General features: G+C 45.6%; 1 protein-coding gene and 3 long non-coding RNA genes across 12 annotated transcripts in view; 1 reads left to right on the top strand and 3 right to left on the bottom strand.

Annotated features, from left to right (window-relative positions):
* Positions 1 to 9914, bottom strand: part of LOC310833512 — a 115676-nt gene extending 105762 nt beyond the window's left edge. For all 4 annotated transcript variants that reach the window (XR_014558730.1, XR_014558731.1, XR_014558732.1 and 1 more), the window contains exon 1: positions 9446 to 9914. This is a non-coding gene — a long non-coding RNA (uncharacterized lncRNA). The remainder of the gene's footprint in view (positions 1 to 9445) is intronic.
* Positions 6788 to 8718, bottom strand: LOC310834017. The gene is made up of 2 exons (XR_014559064.1): positions 8520 to 8718; positions 6788 to 8286 (listed from the first exon to the last, which is right to left on the bottom strand). It is a non-coding gene; the product is annotated as an uncharacterized lncRNA (long non-coding RNA).
* Positions 9915 to 11011: 1097 nt separating the features above from the next.
* On the bottom strand, positions 11012 to 14341 carry LOC310833312. The gene is made up of 2 exons (XR_014558627.1): positions 14268 to 14341; positions 11012 to 11263 (listed from the first exon to the last, which is right to left on the bottom strand). It is a non-coding gene; the product is annotated as an uncharacterized lncRNA (long non-coding RNA).
* Positions 13048 to 16427, top strand: part of ZEB2 (zinc finger E-box binding homeobox 2) — a 164750-nt gene continuing 161370 nt past the window's right edge. Inside the window, exons 1-2 of one of the 6 annotated variants that reach the window (XM_083704321.1) lie at positions 14167 to 14197; positions 14348 to 14404. The gene's annotated coding sequence lies outside the window, so the exon portion shown is untranslated. Of the gene's footprint in view, positions 14632 to 16427 lie in introns of all 6 variants that reach the window. The other 5 variants (XM_083704315.1, XM_083704323.1, XM_083704317.1 and 2 more) reach the window with 5 other exon arrangements.

Raw genomic sequence — 16427 nt, 5'->3', positions numbered from 1 at the left:
CTTGGGAGACTGGTGCCAGCTTAGTCCCAAGATCATATTCTTCAGTGATATTAGGATGTTCTGAGGCTATGCAAGCCCAGACAGGAATTTGTCATCTATTTACACTTCCCTGGTAATGGCATAATCCTAATCAGCTAGTGAGGTGAATTCATTTGCATCCCAAGAAAAAGCGGAAGTTGCACAACATGACCTCTTCCTAGTCACCTAAGTGACCTGTCACTTAGAGGGCTGAATGTAGCTGAGAGACCTAAGCATGTTTACTTGGGATAAACAGCAAATAGTTTTGGCAGTTTAGATCTTCCATCTGTTAAAAAAGAGAATATGCTCCTTTTCCCCTCCCCTCTTGTTTTGTTTTCGAAGAGTCCTATGTTTCAAGGCGATATTCTAAATAACCTTTTGAAATACCTGCTGTTGTTGAAAAAGAAATCTATGAACGGTGTAATCTTTACTTGTATTTGGCACTTCTCGAAACAAACGAAAAGCAGCCTCTGCAATTTATGCACCACAGCCCGGTGTGTGTTTACTCAAAAGTGCATCCTGAGTTCAGTAGCGTTTGCTTCCAGTAAATGGGCATAGGATTGCAATTCAGTTTGTTTTTATTGGTTGCTGGAGTATCTTGTTAAATTCTGTACACCAGGGGTGGAGGGAATCTTTTTCAGCCTGAGGCCCACTTGCCATTGGTGGGCAGCGCCAGAGGCTAAAGTGGGCAGGGCAAAGAATTTAATGCTTACCCTCATACAGTAGGCTGGTTTCACACTCACACACCCCTCTCTATCCTTCATGCAGATGAACAAGAGGCATCTTCAGAGGTCAAAAGCACATTCCAGCCAAGTAAAAACACTCAAAGAACCAAGAAGGGCCAGTGAGTGGTGTAGTCTGGGGAGTGTTCCAAAAGTCAGACTGAGACAACTAGAGGGCCACATTTGGCTCCCAGACCAGAGGTTTCCCCACCCTTTTTATACAAACTAAACAGGACCAACTTCACAATAGGAACTTCATTCTGAGCAAACATGTATAGGTTGATGCTGTCAGTCATTTAAAGCAGGGTTTCCCAAACTTGGGTCTTCCACTGTTGTTGGACTACAACACCTATCACCATCCCTAGCTAGCAGGAGTAGTAGTCAGGGATGATGGGAATTGTAGTCCAAAAAAAACAGCAGGAGACCCAAGTTTGGGAAACCCTGATTTAGAGCAACCAACCATCTCCAAGGCAAGCAGTTTTCCTGATGATGACATTTTACATTTGGACATTTGGACATGCCACCTCACTCCAGCTTCTGATACCCTTGGAACAGTTCTGTCCACAATCTGTGGATCTGTTAAGGAGCTTGTTTTCACACATACTGGCTGAGTGAGCAAAAGTCACTATGAGCAATTGCCATTTGATTTACATTTCCAAGCAGGGGTAGGGAACATTTTCCACCACAAGGGTTGTTTCATGAGCCACCTTCTGGGGGCTATATATCAAGTGATGGTTGTGGCTGGAAACAAAAAGATGTGGCTTTCACCTTTGTACAGTGGGCTGCATTTCTAGCCATTCCATACCTCTGCATCCACACAAGTAAGGGCTATTATCACAGTTCAAGGACAAATTCCAGCCAGGCAAAAACCACACAAGGAGGACATGGAGCAAGGCCAGGGGTAGATGTGGCTTACAGAATATCTCAAGGTCTGGAGGGCCACGTATGGCTTCCAGGCCTGTGGTCCTCTGCCCTGATTTCAAAACCAGAAAACAATCTTTTTCAGTGACAGACTTGCCTGGACTGATTTATACTAGTTACAAATGGATGACTGGTCAAGGGGTGGGGAGGGACTCAGACCAGGAAAGATTAACAAATGTTTGTATACCAATGTAAGTTAGAATAGTGGCACTGTAGCTCACAATATAATGTGCCAAAGCCAAAACAGGGTGTTAGGTTTTGATGAACTTTCCTTTTAATTAAAAGTATTTAAATTAAGGCACTTTGCCTCTGCCCCTGAAGACGTTTCGGAAACTTCAGCTGGTGCAAAATTCGGTGCCCAAGTTTTTCACCCGGGCAAGATAGTTTGCGTATATTACACCAATCCTGGCCTGACAGTACTAGCTGCAAATTAGTTTCCTGGCCCAATTCAGAGTGCTAGTCTTCAGCTGTAAGTCCTTAAACAGCTCAGGATCAACTTTCTCCATATGAATCTACCTAAGATCATCTTCCGAAACCCTTCTTCATGTTCCTCCTCCATGAGAGGTCCAGAGGGTGACAACATGAAAATGGGTCTTTTCTGTAGTGGCTCCCCATTTGTGCAATGCTCTCCTCAGGGAGGTTCGGCTGGCACCTTCATTATAGACTTTTAGGCACCAGGCAAAAAAATTCCTCTTCAACCAGGCCTTTGGCTGATTAACATTCTATGTTTTTTTAATGTGTTTGCGGCATGTGGGGGCTTATTGGATTGGTTTGTTCTTGTTCTCATTATGTATTTCGTGTTTTCATTTTGTATTTTCATGCTGTGAACCACCCTGAGATTTTTGGATGAAGGGAGGTATACAAATTTAATAAATCAAATAAAAATTCAAGGGATTGCACCCACCTCTCTCAATTCAACTTGCTTTGCTGCTCAATATTTTAAAGCAGCATCAGGCTCATTTTTTTACAGGTTTGGGCTGGAAAGACCACTGGGGATGATTCAATATGTCTGCTGCAGTTTTCAGGACTCCCAGTTCTGCCTGGGTACACAGCAGGCCCTGCAAACCTGTGACCCGCCAAGTTAAACACAACTCACCAACCACCAATAGCAGCATGCACTAAGTGGCTCAATAAATTCCTGCTTCTTCTGCCTGCCTGGAACTGCAAAATGGGGGAGTCGTCAAGAATCTGGCAGGCGACTATAAAAGGTTACTTGGCTGCAATCAACTTGATGGGTCACAAATTAGGCAGGCCTAGAAAATGTTGGCAGTGAAACCCAGAGTCTGTCTAACAGACTGAGAATGCAATCTTTAGCACACTTCTACTTTGGGGGAGCAAAGGGCTGGCAAAGACTGTTATTAGGGCAGCAAGGATTTCATCTATGTAAAACGGGACCGCGATAATACTACAGCTGAAACCTGAAGTAGTAAATGGGATAGCTCAAATTATTTGGGGGAGCTGTACCTCTTGGGAGTTGTCCTTGTCGTTTAACCCGGAGCACACCCAAACTGAGCAAACGGCTACTTAACTCTGAGCAAGCATGCAGAGGGTTGCACCATGAGACTCTGCTAGTTTCAGGGCTGCATGAGATTGGTGAGATCTACGGGCAACTTTGCAATAAAGCAGAGGCAAAATGTAAATTCCAACATGTTATTTAAGGTATCTTCATGTTGGAAGTGTAATTTCAAGACGCTGCCCCCCTCCCTAACCCTCCAGCCGGTGCTTTTTTAGCAAAATAGATCCTAAAACATTTATCACATGAGCAATCTTTCTTGTGTGCTCTTCAGAAGAGATGACAGGTGGGTACCAATTTTAGAAATCATGAAGGATGCTTCCTCTATTCAACATAAACAACAGGTTCACCACAGGAACATTTTGTGATGAAGGGCAGTATATAAATTTCACAGATTAAATAAATAAACAAAATGCATGGCCATGATTATTTGTGGCATCAACATTCAGTAGTCGTACTTTGGTTTGCGAACAGCTTAGTTCCCGAACGTTTTGGCTCCCGAACGTTGCAAACCCAGAAGTTACTGTTCTGGTTTGCGAACTTTTCGGAAGCCGAACGTCCACCAGGGTTTTTGCAGCTTCCAGTTGGCTGCAGGAACTTCCTACAGCCAATCAGAAGCTGCACTTTGGTTTTTGAATGTTTTGGAAGTTGTACAGACTTCCTGAATGGATTGCATTTGACTTCTAAGGTACAACTGTATTTTACACAATCCCAGCACAAGTAGTGGAATGGAAAAGCTCAACCCAAGAGTCCTGCATTATATTTTCCCACCTCAGTTCTAGCATATTTCAATCTGGAGCAGTTCTGACCTAGGTTTTTATTTATTCTTCACAAGCAAGAGCAAGTCAAGAAGCCATGAAAGACTCAGATAGTACTCAATGTAAGTTCTTGTTTGATACTAAAGCTGTTGCCATAAAACCATACACTCTGCAATTCCCTCCATCCCTGAAGGATCTTACAGGCACAATCACAGTTCTCTTATTAGAACAGCAGTCAGGAGAATTTTATATTAATGGGGTAAATCTGTCAGGGGCTTTAAAACAAAACAAAACAAAAGGTGAATGAGGTGTAAATCCTGATAAAGTTCTATGGTGGAATCAAATCAAAGGCAGAAACAAACACAAGTTTGTCCTCTTCCAGATTCTGGTCTTATTATAGGACCACTCAGAATCAAGATTTCTGGCTGCTGCCTAGCACAGACTGAGAATTTATCCTAACCTAGAACACACATCAATTTCATAGCTAGTGCATGGGTTTTTCCGTATCAAAGTGTATATTGTTGCTGAACAACTATTATTGGTAAAAAAATATTGACCCATACATTTCTGAGTCCACTTCAAAGTGCTGGTTTTAACCTATAAAACCTTACACAGTTTGGGGGCCTATTACCTAACTGAATGCCTCTTCTGACATGAGCCTATACAGACCATGAGGTCATCATCTGAGGCCCTCCTCGGATGGAGATGCAGAGGATTATGAAAAGAGAGGTGGCCTTTGCCTATAGTCTCCGCTGTGTAGAACACTCTCTGAAAGAATATTCACCTGGCACCAACCTATTTCCAGTGCCAGGCAAAGGCTTTCATATTTTCCCAGGCATTTGGTTAACATCATGGCTGTCTCTGTGGGCATTTTTGGCTTGTTGATTATTATGATGGTGTGTATTTTCTAGGGTTGGCTTGCAATTTCTTTAAATCCACTGGTTATTTTATTGAAGGTGCTGCTTTTGTTTTTAATTCAGAATGGCTTGCATAGAATGTGTTTTGCCCTGAGCTGTAAGTCACATCAAGACTTTTACAGTAGCAGGTGTCTAACAAATGGGATATATACAGAGAGATACAGGTTTTCTCCAGCTTTCTCTCAGTAGGGCCTGCTGAGAAGATCAATTGGATCAGCATTGGGCTGGTACCTATGCTTAAACATACAGCAATAAATGGAGTATGGCTAAGAGTTATATAAACACAGCTTTAAAAAGGACAGAGATATGCCAGATTATCGATCTATGACTATAAATCCTACTGATTTTAGCAAGATTTATTTCCAAGAAAGCATCCATTGGACCAGGCCACCTGTCAAATAAATTAAATGGGGGTCTTAAACTTATCACAGGATTTAAGGAAGTAGGACCTAAATGGATTAATTCATGCCAGTCATATCTGAATATGTTTTCTACAATGCACCCATAAGGCATACAAAGTTTGTTGACAACTTCATATCTTGAGAGAAATTTCTCTCTCAATAAACCCACTTTTACAAGTGCAACCCAAGGAGGTGGTGGAGAGGGGGGGGTAGTTTCACATTAGGATGTTTCTTACTTCATCTCTTTGTCCTGGGAGAATGCAACTAAAGAAACCACATTTAAAATCAGACATTAGATATGCAAATATGTGTTCAGATCAGAGATACAAAAATTATTCCAATGATTAATTATTCATCATAAAAAATGTCAATTAATAATTCTGAAGCATAATAGGCATCTTTCTAATGCATCTTTATTTTTGAGGCCTAAATACTGTTGAATATATGTATTTGACAGAATTCTTGCAACTTTTAAAAAATTCAACAAAGTAAATAAGAAACTGTAAACAAAGGGAAGGAAGGAATGCTAATAACCACCAACTTCACCAGAGAGAGTACCCGGAGTTGAATATCAGTGTCACGGGAGACGCACGAGCGGCAACTGCCCCTTATATCCCAAGAACGAACACTAAAGGAATCCACCCAGGATTGTGTTATCCACTTACTTTCAAAAGGACAAACACACTTCTGATACACTTGCAAATATGCACAGATAGGAATGCAGGAAGCTGCCTTATGCAGAATCAAACACTGGCCCATCTAAGCATGTATCATCTGCACTGACCAACAGCGACTCTCCAGGGTTTCAGACAAGGGTTGAACCTGGTTGGTGCTGGGGACTGAACCTGGCACCTTCTGCATGCAAAGCAGATACTCTACCACTGAGCTACAGCCCTTCCCGACAGGAAGCTGCTTTGCCTTTTACCAGCACAATTTCACCTTCAAGCCCAGAATACTCTCCTGTGTCTTGCAGAGGGTCCCTTCTGGAAGCAGATTACAGTCTCTTGAGAGTTGGATGTCCTTGTTTTAACAGAAGGAACAGGGATTGGACCTGCGGCATCCTGCAGAAGAAGCAAATGCTTTGCCACTGAGTGGCAAATAACACAGAGGACCAGGCCAGGTTCAAGATACTAGTGTACAAACTTCAGAACAACTTAGGTCCAGAATGCCTTAACCCGTGTCTCCCAAAATGATCACTGAGATCATCTAGGGGCAGCAATATTAGTATTCCCACAGGGAACCAGAAGCACAACTTGTGTCGACAAGGAGTTGGCCTTCAGTGTAGGGAACCTAGCTCTGTGGAACTCCCTCCCACTAGAAACCAGGGAAACACAACCCCTGCCAAGTTTCAGAAACCTGATTAGAACTCTTTTTATTTTTGGAGGCCTCCGCACCGTGAATGCCGCTCTGAAGTTTTAAATCTCTGATGTTTCAATTTATGCTTTAAACTTTGTATGTTCCATACTTTTATTCTGTAAGCCACTTTGGGGTGCTGATGGTAAAAAGCAGGGTGTAAGTTGTAATAAATATAAAAGTAAAAATTTTAAACATTTATTATATATCAGGATACATAGCCCAATCCTAGAACTGAAACCAGGGTGACCTGAATATCATATGGACGAAGCAGTGATTCATAGTGCTGTTTTGACATGGGAATGATACAGGAATTCATCATATGTTGCCGTTTCCAAGTCTGTGCATAAGAACTTTTTCGGGGGAGGGGATAGCATAGCATAGAGCAAACAATATCCTCCAAATGTATCTGCCATGTTTTTTAAAATGATATGCAAGTTATGTTAATCAGGCACAATTGTTCCCTCTAACTAGGAACTCGGTGCGCTCAGAATGCTCAAAGGAAACCTCAAGGTTTGCAGGAGTATAAAAAAGAAAAGTAACAAAACAATCCCAAACTGAACATGCTCAGTCTTAACAGAACCCAGGAAAAGAAAGTGATAGAAAACTACAGAGGGAGAGTAAATTGGCTTCCTTGAGCCCCTAAGAATTAGAAAATGACATCTCCAGGTGGCTGGCAGTAACCCTAAACAAGAACATTCCTGTTAGGTGCTGGAAAAAAGTGTCACAACATGTTGTGGTATATGTCCTCTTGTGAAAATATCTGATCCTTTTGCATTTTATAGTTCTGCAATGTGAGTGTCAGTACAAGATGCTTACACTTCAGCTAAAACGTGGCTGCAGAACTCAAGCACCAGCTGATCATCTTTTCCAAAAAAAAATCTACCTATTATGAAAATATCAGATGTCTGTACAAAAAAACAACAACAGTCCTACAAAGTTCCAGCTGGCCACTATAGAGGTAACACACACTGTGCAATTCTTCTTACAATGCCTTCCAGAAAGAAATTTGACTTGGCTAAAGCTACTGAATTACTGAAATCTCCCTGTTCTAGGAAGGCAGCCTGGAGTTCCCCTTCTCCTCATAACTAAAGAACAGGCACATACTCAGGTGTGAAGTGTGTCTGCACCAGACATGCATCCACTGCCTGTCTGAGAAGTGTACTTGCAGCAAAATGAAGGGAGGGGTAAGAGTGCAACACAGAAACCAGCCCTCAGCTACCACTTCTTTGCCTTGGAGGTGACACAAGTATGCCCAATACACAGCACATATTCACAGCTCACAAATGCAAGCCTCTGAGCTCACAGATTGGAGGGTGAAACAATCAACCCTGGGAAATGCACAATTAAACTCCACCTATTTCATATACAAATCAATGCAAATAGTACTAAATTATGAAACGCTGGCCCTGCATTTGTGTGGTTTAGAAGCATTACTACTCCGTGAATAAATGTCTTTTCCTTCTCTTCACTGTGCTTGTGTTTACTCCCCCTAAAAGGAAGGGGCACTTCATGAATGGGGCAGCCACTTTGTAAGGATTATGAATTTTAAGCAGACCAACCCTCCTCTTCCTCCAGGACATGCTGTATTCTTGAGATGCCATGTGTACCAAGTGTTATATGCCGGGGGCTGTCTCCTTCCAAATGAACAAGCCAAAAAGTGAAATTCCTTTTAAACTGCATCTTTAAAGAGAAAACAGAAAAAAGGCATACACTTTTCCTATTGCGACTTGCAGAAAACAGGAAGGCCCGTTGCTTGCTGGGTACTATTAGGCAACCCAAATCTGCATGCCTTCAGTTGCAGGGGGGGAAAAACCTACCCAAGCAACCCCCAAAATCCCAAATGTCAAAAGCTGCTCATCTGAATCCACCCAGACACAATGGGAGCGAGTGAGGTTCCCCTGTCATCAATATACCTCTAATTTCACAGACACTTTCTTGGCAGCCCGGGCCAGAAGAGAGCAGGCCAACAATCCTACGCTTAACTGGGTAACCTGCAAGATCCTCTGGAAGCGCAGTCTCGGGAAGGGCCGCCGCCGAGTTGGCCAAGCCCTTTCCCAGCGCCTTTCAAGAATGACCCCCCCCTCCCCACGCCCGTCCGTCACCCTGAGGAGCCCCTGGCTCCGACCTCGCCTGCCTGCTTCGGCGGGCCATCGACATATGCGCGGGGAGACGGAGAGCGCGCGGGAGACGCCGAGGCAGAGCGCGCGCCCTTTTCTCATGCTAATGAGCCCCCGGCCGCCCTTGGGCGGGGGAGGCTCGTGCGAGGGAGGGAGGCAGGTGGCCGCTCGCTCGGCTCCCACCGCAGCCCCCCGGCCAACCGGAAATAGGGCCGCGGCGTCACGTGGGGGAAAAGGAGAGCCCGGCCAGAGAGGAGCCGCTGGTGGCGCAGTCCGTGGACAGGCCGGGCCAAGGGGGGCCGAGGCGCGCGCTCCCCCCGCCGCCCGCTTCCCACGGCCCCTCTCACGTGGGGGATGGAGGCAATGGAACAAAGGGGGCAATCGGGGGAGGGCAAGGCAGAGCCCGGTGCCCGCCTGGCATCCTCTTCTTCGGCAGACACGTTTGGCTGGCCCCAAGGGTCCTCTTTTCTTTTACGCAGGGGAAAAGTTGCAGCGATGGGGAAGGGGAAAGACACGCAGGGACCATTTTTTTGCTCCTCAGCGCCAGACGGGGTCGCGTCCGCCCCATCCACCCAACGTCTGATTCGCTGAGGCTGCTAATTTGGTGGCTTGTGGAACTGAAGGTGGGGGTTTTCTTTTTCCTTCTTTTTGAATTCCCAAGAGTGTGCTATAATAATAATGACAATGTAAATAAGCAAACAAATAAATAAAATGAGGCTTACTTGAGCGTCAGCCCCCTTGAAACCCGTGCTGGGCATCCTTCTGTGTCAACATGCCCAGCCTCGTGCTGCAAATCCCTCGTGCTGCAAAGCCTCTCTAAGTTTACTCGAAAGTAAGTCTCTCCTTTTCTTCTTTTCTTTTCTTTTCTTTTCTTTTTCTCCCTCCCTTCCCCCCCCCCCCCCACGGCAACTTCCTGCCAAGGATGGGACTGGAGGCTTGGACGAAGCCAAGGCAAGGGAGACGCTTCGTTTGTCTGGGAGGGGGCGAAGCAGAGCATCGATCAGTTTTCCCTTCGCTTTCGGCGCTGTTGTCAAAATCTTGCTTAGCCCAGGAAAAGAGCACTTGCATTCCTCCTGTAGCTTCACGAAGCCGCGCGTCCTAACCGCGGAGGTGAAAGTTGTTTCGCCTCTTCTTCCTCAGCGGCGATAGGCTTCATTTTTATTAATTTTTTATGTTGCTATTTTCTGACACAAATCCTCAGCCCAAACCCCACTCTCTCCCTGTTTAGCAGCGTAATAATAATAATAATAATAATAATAATAATAATAAAGCATCCTTGCTATTAAGAGTTGAGCGGGTACGTACCAATCTTGCGAAAAGTCTCTCCGGGGAGCGTTCCCCCCCCCCGTGTTGTTAGCCTCCCCCGCCTGCCTTCCTCCCTCTTTCCACGCGTGTTTCGGGAGTTTGTGGAAACTAAAGGATGGCTCTGCGGGGGGGGGGGGGACTTCCTAAGTGTCTAGGAATTATTTTGGCCGCGGCAGTGTATTTTCTCTAAATCCACGAGGACCTTCCCACGGTCTGGTTCGGTCTCTGTCCTCCTCGCAAAGGATTGCCCGTGTAACTCCCATTTATTTGAAGGGGGGAAAGAAATCTAAAGCTTTGCTTTAAGGCGAAGGGGGAAAAAATATTTGGAAGCAAGTTGGCTCTTACCCCCACTACCATCCCACCACCTCGTGCCCTAGTTAATAATCTGAGATGTAGGAATAATATATAAAGGGGTGGTAATGAGATTATATGTTAAGCACTTGCACTTCAGATAAAGGGGAGGGAGACGTGTAATCGAAAATTCAGAAAAGGAGGTTGTTGCTATCAGTATTAGTATGAGTATTATTGGTGTAGGTTCGCTGTAGCTCTTTCAGAAGGGTCACTGTGCTTTAGAGCTCCAGACCAGATCCGAAAAGACCTCCTTCAGATGAAAAAGACTTGGGATCTGGCTGCCTGGGATTGGTACTTCGCGTTCGTCTTTGCAACAGGATCTGCTCACCCTCTTGTCCCTCTCTCCAGTAATCCAGAGGCGCCTCCGTCTAAAAACGAATGGTATCCTCCTCTCCGGGATAGGGATCGTTAGGTCAGTCAGTAAACAGTTTAGCTCTCCCCCCTCCTCAAAAGAGAAAAGAGAGGGAAGTTTTATCCCAACTCAATGCAAAGAACCAGAATAAAAGCCTGGAGAGGCTCTTCTCCCACTTGTCTAATTACTGAGCTTCATCTTTTTGCCATCGTCAGTGGATCAGGATTTTTTAAAAACAGAAAAAAAGAGATGTTCTGAATTAATACAAAAACGACAGGTCTTAAGTGGAAGAGGCTGTTTAATAGTCACAGGTTAAGAAAAAGAAGTTTCCTTCGCTTCTTCCGGGCGTCCCACCGTTAGGAACCTGCCTTACCTGCCCCGGAGAAGGTGTCAATGGAAAAAAGCCCTCTTTGATTCGGATCGGACGGGGCAATTGGGTCCAGTTCGATCCGGAGTGTGGGTCGTGGCCGTATGGGAGGCGGGGGGGCTGCTCTCCGGATGACACCAGGAGAAAGCTTCCCGTCAAGCAAACCTGAAATGAGCATTTGATTTAGAAGCCCGCTCCAAAGATCCCCGCGCTTATCCTAACCCCAAATGCGTGTCAACCAAAACGTCTGAATATTTCCTTCAAACACGGAACAAGAAATCCCAATGCGCGCGAGGCAGGAACTGCGAGGAGAGGTGAGGGGTGTCCCTCTACCTCCTTCTAGTTCCTGCTGAGCGGAAGATTTAGACCTATTTTCGGGTGGCAGGGAGGAAATAAATTCTCCCCAAAAGCCTTGTTTGGGTTTATTTGGACCGTGTCCTCGCAGTTTTGGAAATGATTCACCCAAAGCTTCGAAAGAGAGGGAAGTAGGGCGTGTGTGGCGGAGAGGATGCGGTTGCATGTTCTGATTTGGGCTGCTTTTTATTCCTTTTTCTTCCTCCCTCGGCCAGCAAGGTGGCAAGAGTGCGTTACCCCCTCTCCCCTTTCCAAAATACGCATCCATCTCCTCACCCCCTGGTCCTGAGCTTCAGGAGCCTTTTCCCTTTGGAGGCGGTGATTGCAGGGACTGGAGCAAGCATCCCAGTCGCCTCGCTCAAGGCGCCCGTTCAATGCACAGCTCGCCAGCAGTTTATCTTAGCTTACTGTAAGTAAAAGTGGAGTGTCGGATCAGCGCAGCATTTGTTTCAGTTTCCTTCAGTGGGAAGGAGCTGGCGGGGTCGGAGGGGGTCTGCAGAGAAAGAGAGGAGCGCTCTCTAAGAGATTTAACTGTGGCCAAGCGAGGAAGATGCTGCCGGAGGAACCCAGTCTCTCTCTCTCTCCCTCTCTCTCTCTCTCTCTCTCCCTCTCCCTCTCCCTCTCCCTCTCCCTCTCCCTCGTGTGTGTGTGTGTGTGTGTGTGTGTGCCTGGGCAGCTCCTGTTTAGTTTCAGCACGGGATCATGCCAGTCAACCTCGCGAATTGGAACTTTGTCCCCTGGATGGGTGGGTGGGTATTTCTTTGTAGGAAGCACTGAGATCACGCAAAAAGTTATCTCGCAGAGAAAAGGAAGTGGTTGCTGCTGGGGGGGGGGGAAATATGGGGGAAGCTGAACCCAGCAAAGGATTCCCTTCTTCTCTCTTCTCCCCGCCGCCCAGCCGGGCCTCTTTCATCCTCTCCGGGTGCTTTTAAGGACTTCGCCTGCAGCCGGTGGTCTCTCCCAACCCCAACCCCCCAGCCCCTCCGACGATGCGCCTGCAAAGCAGCTTTTTGATTAAGCAAACAGAAGAGCATTGGTTAAGAACACACTTTAAGTTGTGTGTGCTGTGCGTGTGTGTTTTAAAGGTTCCCCTGGGACCGTGGACTCGGAATTGGTTAATAATGTGCAGTACTTGCTAAATTGCTGACTTCCAGATGTGTGTGGGGGGGGGGGAGAGGAATATCTTTCTTGTTTAGGACCTACGTAACCTGATTGGATTAGGACAGGCGCGTCACATTGGAAACCTTTTTGAGTGATGATTTAATTAACCATACAGTAGAAAGCTGCCTTCGCCAGGAAATCCCTTCCCCATTTGCATAACCAATCCCCACAGTGCAAAGGTGGAGTCTCAGGGCTTAATTTTCATTTTAATCTTTGCCAAAGTCCCCCCCACCTCTCCGCGAGCGCGCACACAAAAAAGACTTGTTACCCCCATGAAATGCAAAGCTACCCACTCAACTTTCTGCCCTTCAAGGGCCATCTGTGTGTAAGAGAGAGACACTGAGTGTGTGTGTGTGTGTGTGTGTGTCTATCTGTCTGTCTGTCTATCTGTCTGTCTCTCTCTCTCTCTCTCCCCCCCCCGTGTGTGTGTGTGTGTGTTTGATATTCTAATATACTGGTGCAGGTAGAAGTCAATCTGTCTAAATCTTTGACTGCAATCCTAAAGAACAGTTACTGTGATGCTAACCCCACTGACCACAGAGGGATTTGCTTCCGAGTAAACAAGCTTAAAGCCACAGTTGAAAGCTACCTATATATTTCATGCACTGAATATGCATTCTGTCTTTATTTTGTCTGCTTGTTTATGGGTTCCGAGTCTTCTTACACCGCACTTCGCCAGTATATGCCTCTATACATATTATCTCTGTTTCCTAACTGCCCCTCTGACTATCTCCTTGCAAGTGTGAAAGGAGAACAGAAGGTGGGGGAAAGCAATTATTATCCCCCCCCCCAATTCTCAGCCTTTGCATACACCCCAAGAGAAAAATGTCGATATTTTCTCCCTCCCACCCACAAAAAAGAGCAGCAGGGACTTATTAACACACACACACGAGAGATCCTCGCTGCATTCACTCTCAAGTAAAAGTTCTATCTCCAGCAGAAGGTTTTGCCTCTAAGTAAGCGCGCTTAGCAGCTTTGAAACGCCCCATAAATTTATTTTTATTTTTTTAAGGACCAGGAGTTCATTGGCCACTTGTTATATATCTTCAGCGCTAATTCAGCGTCTTCCTTTCTACCCCTAAGTTTTATTATGAATAGTTTTGTTTTGTTTTCCCCCGCCTGCACCGTCACTCTGGCATCTGCAATTTGAAAGGGGCGCGAAGGAAAAGCAATCGAGGGAGGAAGCCCATAAACAAACAAACAAACAAACAAACGATCCCTAGATCTCTCTTTCCCTGCTGCAGATCCCGTCTTGCTCTCTAGCCGCGCACTGCGAGCAAGCCTGCGGGATGCGCACCGCACAGCCTCCGGGTGTCTCCTTGCAACTTTCAGTTCCTTTGAGTTGGGCTAGTTCTGTGAATGGTGTTCACCGTTTTCCGCCTCGCATCCAGTAGGATTTAGCGAAGAGGATAATGATGCCAAAGACTTGATGGCTGGGGAGGGAGGGAGGGAAGGAGGCAGGCAGGCCAGGGGAGGGTGGAAAAGAGGGAGGGAAAGGCGGAGGGGAGGGGGGAGGAGGAGGAGGAGAGAGAGAGGGAGGTGGAATTTCATTTCTTCCACTAAAGCGTTCGCGGAGACTTCAAGGTATAATCTATCCCAGATCCTTCCTTTCCCAGAGAGAAACTTGGCGATCACGTTTCCACATGATGCTCACGTTTGGCGCTCTTCAATTATCCCTCCCCACAAAGATAGGTGGCGTGTGTTTCAGGGTCCTCTCTCCTCTCTCTCCTACAGAAAAGAAAAAGAAAAAAATGTCATTAGAAGAGGCGTAACACGTCAGTCCGTCCCCAGGTTTGTGTTTCCTGGAGTGGCAGAAAGAGATCAGTCCTAACCTGCCCAGCAGGAATAACGGTCCCTTCCGACAACTCTTTCCGAGGCTTTTTGACCATTTTGTCCTCTCTTCCAACCAGCTACATCTCCCTGCACCTTTTTTTCTCCCCTCCTTCCTCCACTCCGCGGCTTTTTCATGCTTCTTCTTCTCTCCATTGCTGACCAAAACTACACACAAGACTTCGCAGGTACGTTCTCGGTTATATTTTCCTCTCTTTTCTATTTTTTGCTCATTGTTGTTCCGCCTCTCCCTCTCGTTCTTTCTCTCTCTCCCTACCTCTTTTTCTTTTAAAAACAATTGCTGTCTTGGGGTCTGTTTTCCTTGTCTACAGCTAGGGAGGAAGTGGTGAGGTGGGGTGAGTTCTCATTTTTGAACTGAAATCTACATTTACTTGGGATCACTTTCTGAGAGAGACAGAGGAAGAGAGTTGTTTCTGCCTGCAAACTATTATTACCTAGGGTCTCCCCGCTCTCCCAGGACATATACCCACCTGGCTTACCAGGTGGAAAAGGTTATTTTGCCCCCCCTCCATTTTTATTTTACGTTTTATAGTTCCCACCAGGAGTAGGAAAGTTCGCCTTTCTATTATTCCTCGGTCTGTTGTGGTTTTTTGTTGTTTTTTTAAAAGCAGCATTCCGCTCGCTTCTCTTCGTCCTCACGTTTACACATCTTAAAGTTTGCACGTACCTGTTAATGATTTTCAAGCTGTGAACAAGACCAACACAGGCACGGCTGGATAATAAGATTTTAGTTGGGGCTTTGCTTTAAAAAGAACTCCCAGCAAACCAGACCCACCAAATGTATTATTAGCTGGCTGCAGCTCTTAGGGTTAGTGGCAGGCTTCTATTTAGTCTCTTCCAAAGCAACCAAGAAAGTTTTTTTTTTTTTTTTTTTTTTTTTGCTGTTCTGTATGCTTAGTCAGTTTCATTTCTTGCTTTTATTTCTCTGAGACTGGGTGAAGTTAACACCTCAGCTTCTGGGATTCTCAACAAGAAGTGAAAGTAGTGACTGCAACTTGCTTAAAAGTCGATGGTAGCACAATTTTTTAAAAAAAAAAAATGTAAAGAGGGAAACAAAATCAGAATTCGCCCAGGAAGAGACGAGGGGTGGAGTGGGGGGACTTTGGTGAGATCCCAATTTTCACAATTTTTAGCAACCTTAAAAAACATGAATATCAAAGGGTACGTAGGCAGTGAAAATCCTTGACGGTGATCCTCTCCATTGGTAGATTCTTAGAGAATTTCGCCACTTACCCAAGGATGCTTTCAAGGATCAGGTTGTTGTTTTGAATAATTTCTTAGCCTCCTGCTAGATCTTTTCTTTTAATGGAGAAGATAGTTGCTACAGAGTTAGAAGTCTCCAGCAGACATGAAATGGGATGCTGATTCCCTTCGCTCTTCCACACACACATTTCAGTGGCTCAAGATGGGTTCATAGGCAGCTGAGTCCAAGACACAGGGCTGGCCTCGCTTGTGCCATCTTACACAGCCTTACCTGCACAACACAGTGCATTTGAAGCTAATCTCCAAACAACACACTGCCGCAAGGTTTATTTCATTTCATTTCTTCCTTTCTTAAATCGCCTTTAAAGTTAATAGGGAAACAACCACATAAAAGGAAGGGAAGAAATCCCCCTCCCCTTCTCCTGCCAGATCTGTAAAGTTCTGCGTTGTGCAGCCCATGCTTACTCGTAAGTAAGTTCCCCTGACTTCAGCGGGACTTGCTCTCACGCAAGTGCGGTGAGAGGTTTTCCAGCCTAAAGAGATGAGCCTGCGAGTCCATTTCTAGATGGCAAAAGCCTAGTATATAAATAAAAGGGGGAAGACAAAAGACGAGGTTAGGATAAATTTGGTCCAGGAGAGCAAGGGTTAATTGTCCTTGTTTTACAGTTTGCATCTGCTGCGTCTTTTATAGTCTCTCTCTCTCTCTCTCTCTCTCTCTCACACACACACACACACACACACACACACACACTACCCAGTC

The sequence above is a fragment of the Podarcis gaigeae genome (genome assembly GCF_964106915.1).
Source record: "Podarcis gaigeae genome assembly, chromosome: 1".
NCBI lineage: Eukaryota > Metazoa > Chordata > Lepidosauria > Squamata > Lacertidae > Podarcis > Podarcis gaigeae.
The sequence above is the reverse complement of the archived record's forward strand: the minus strand, read 5'-3'. Positions and strand labels throughout refer to the sequence as shown.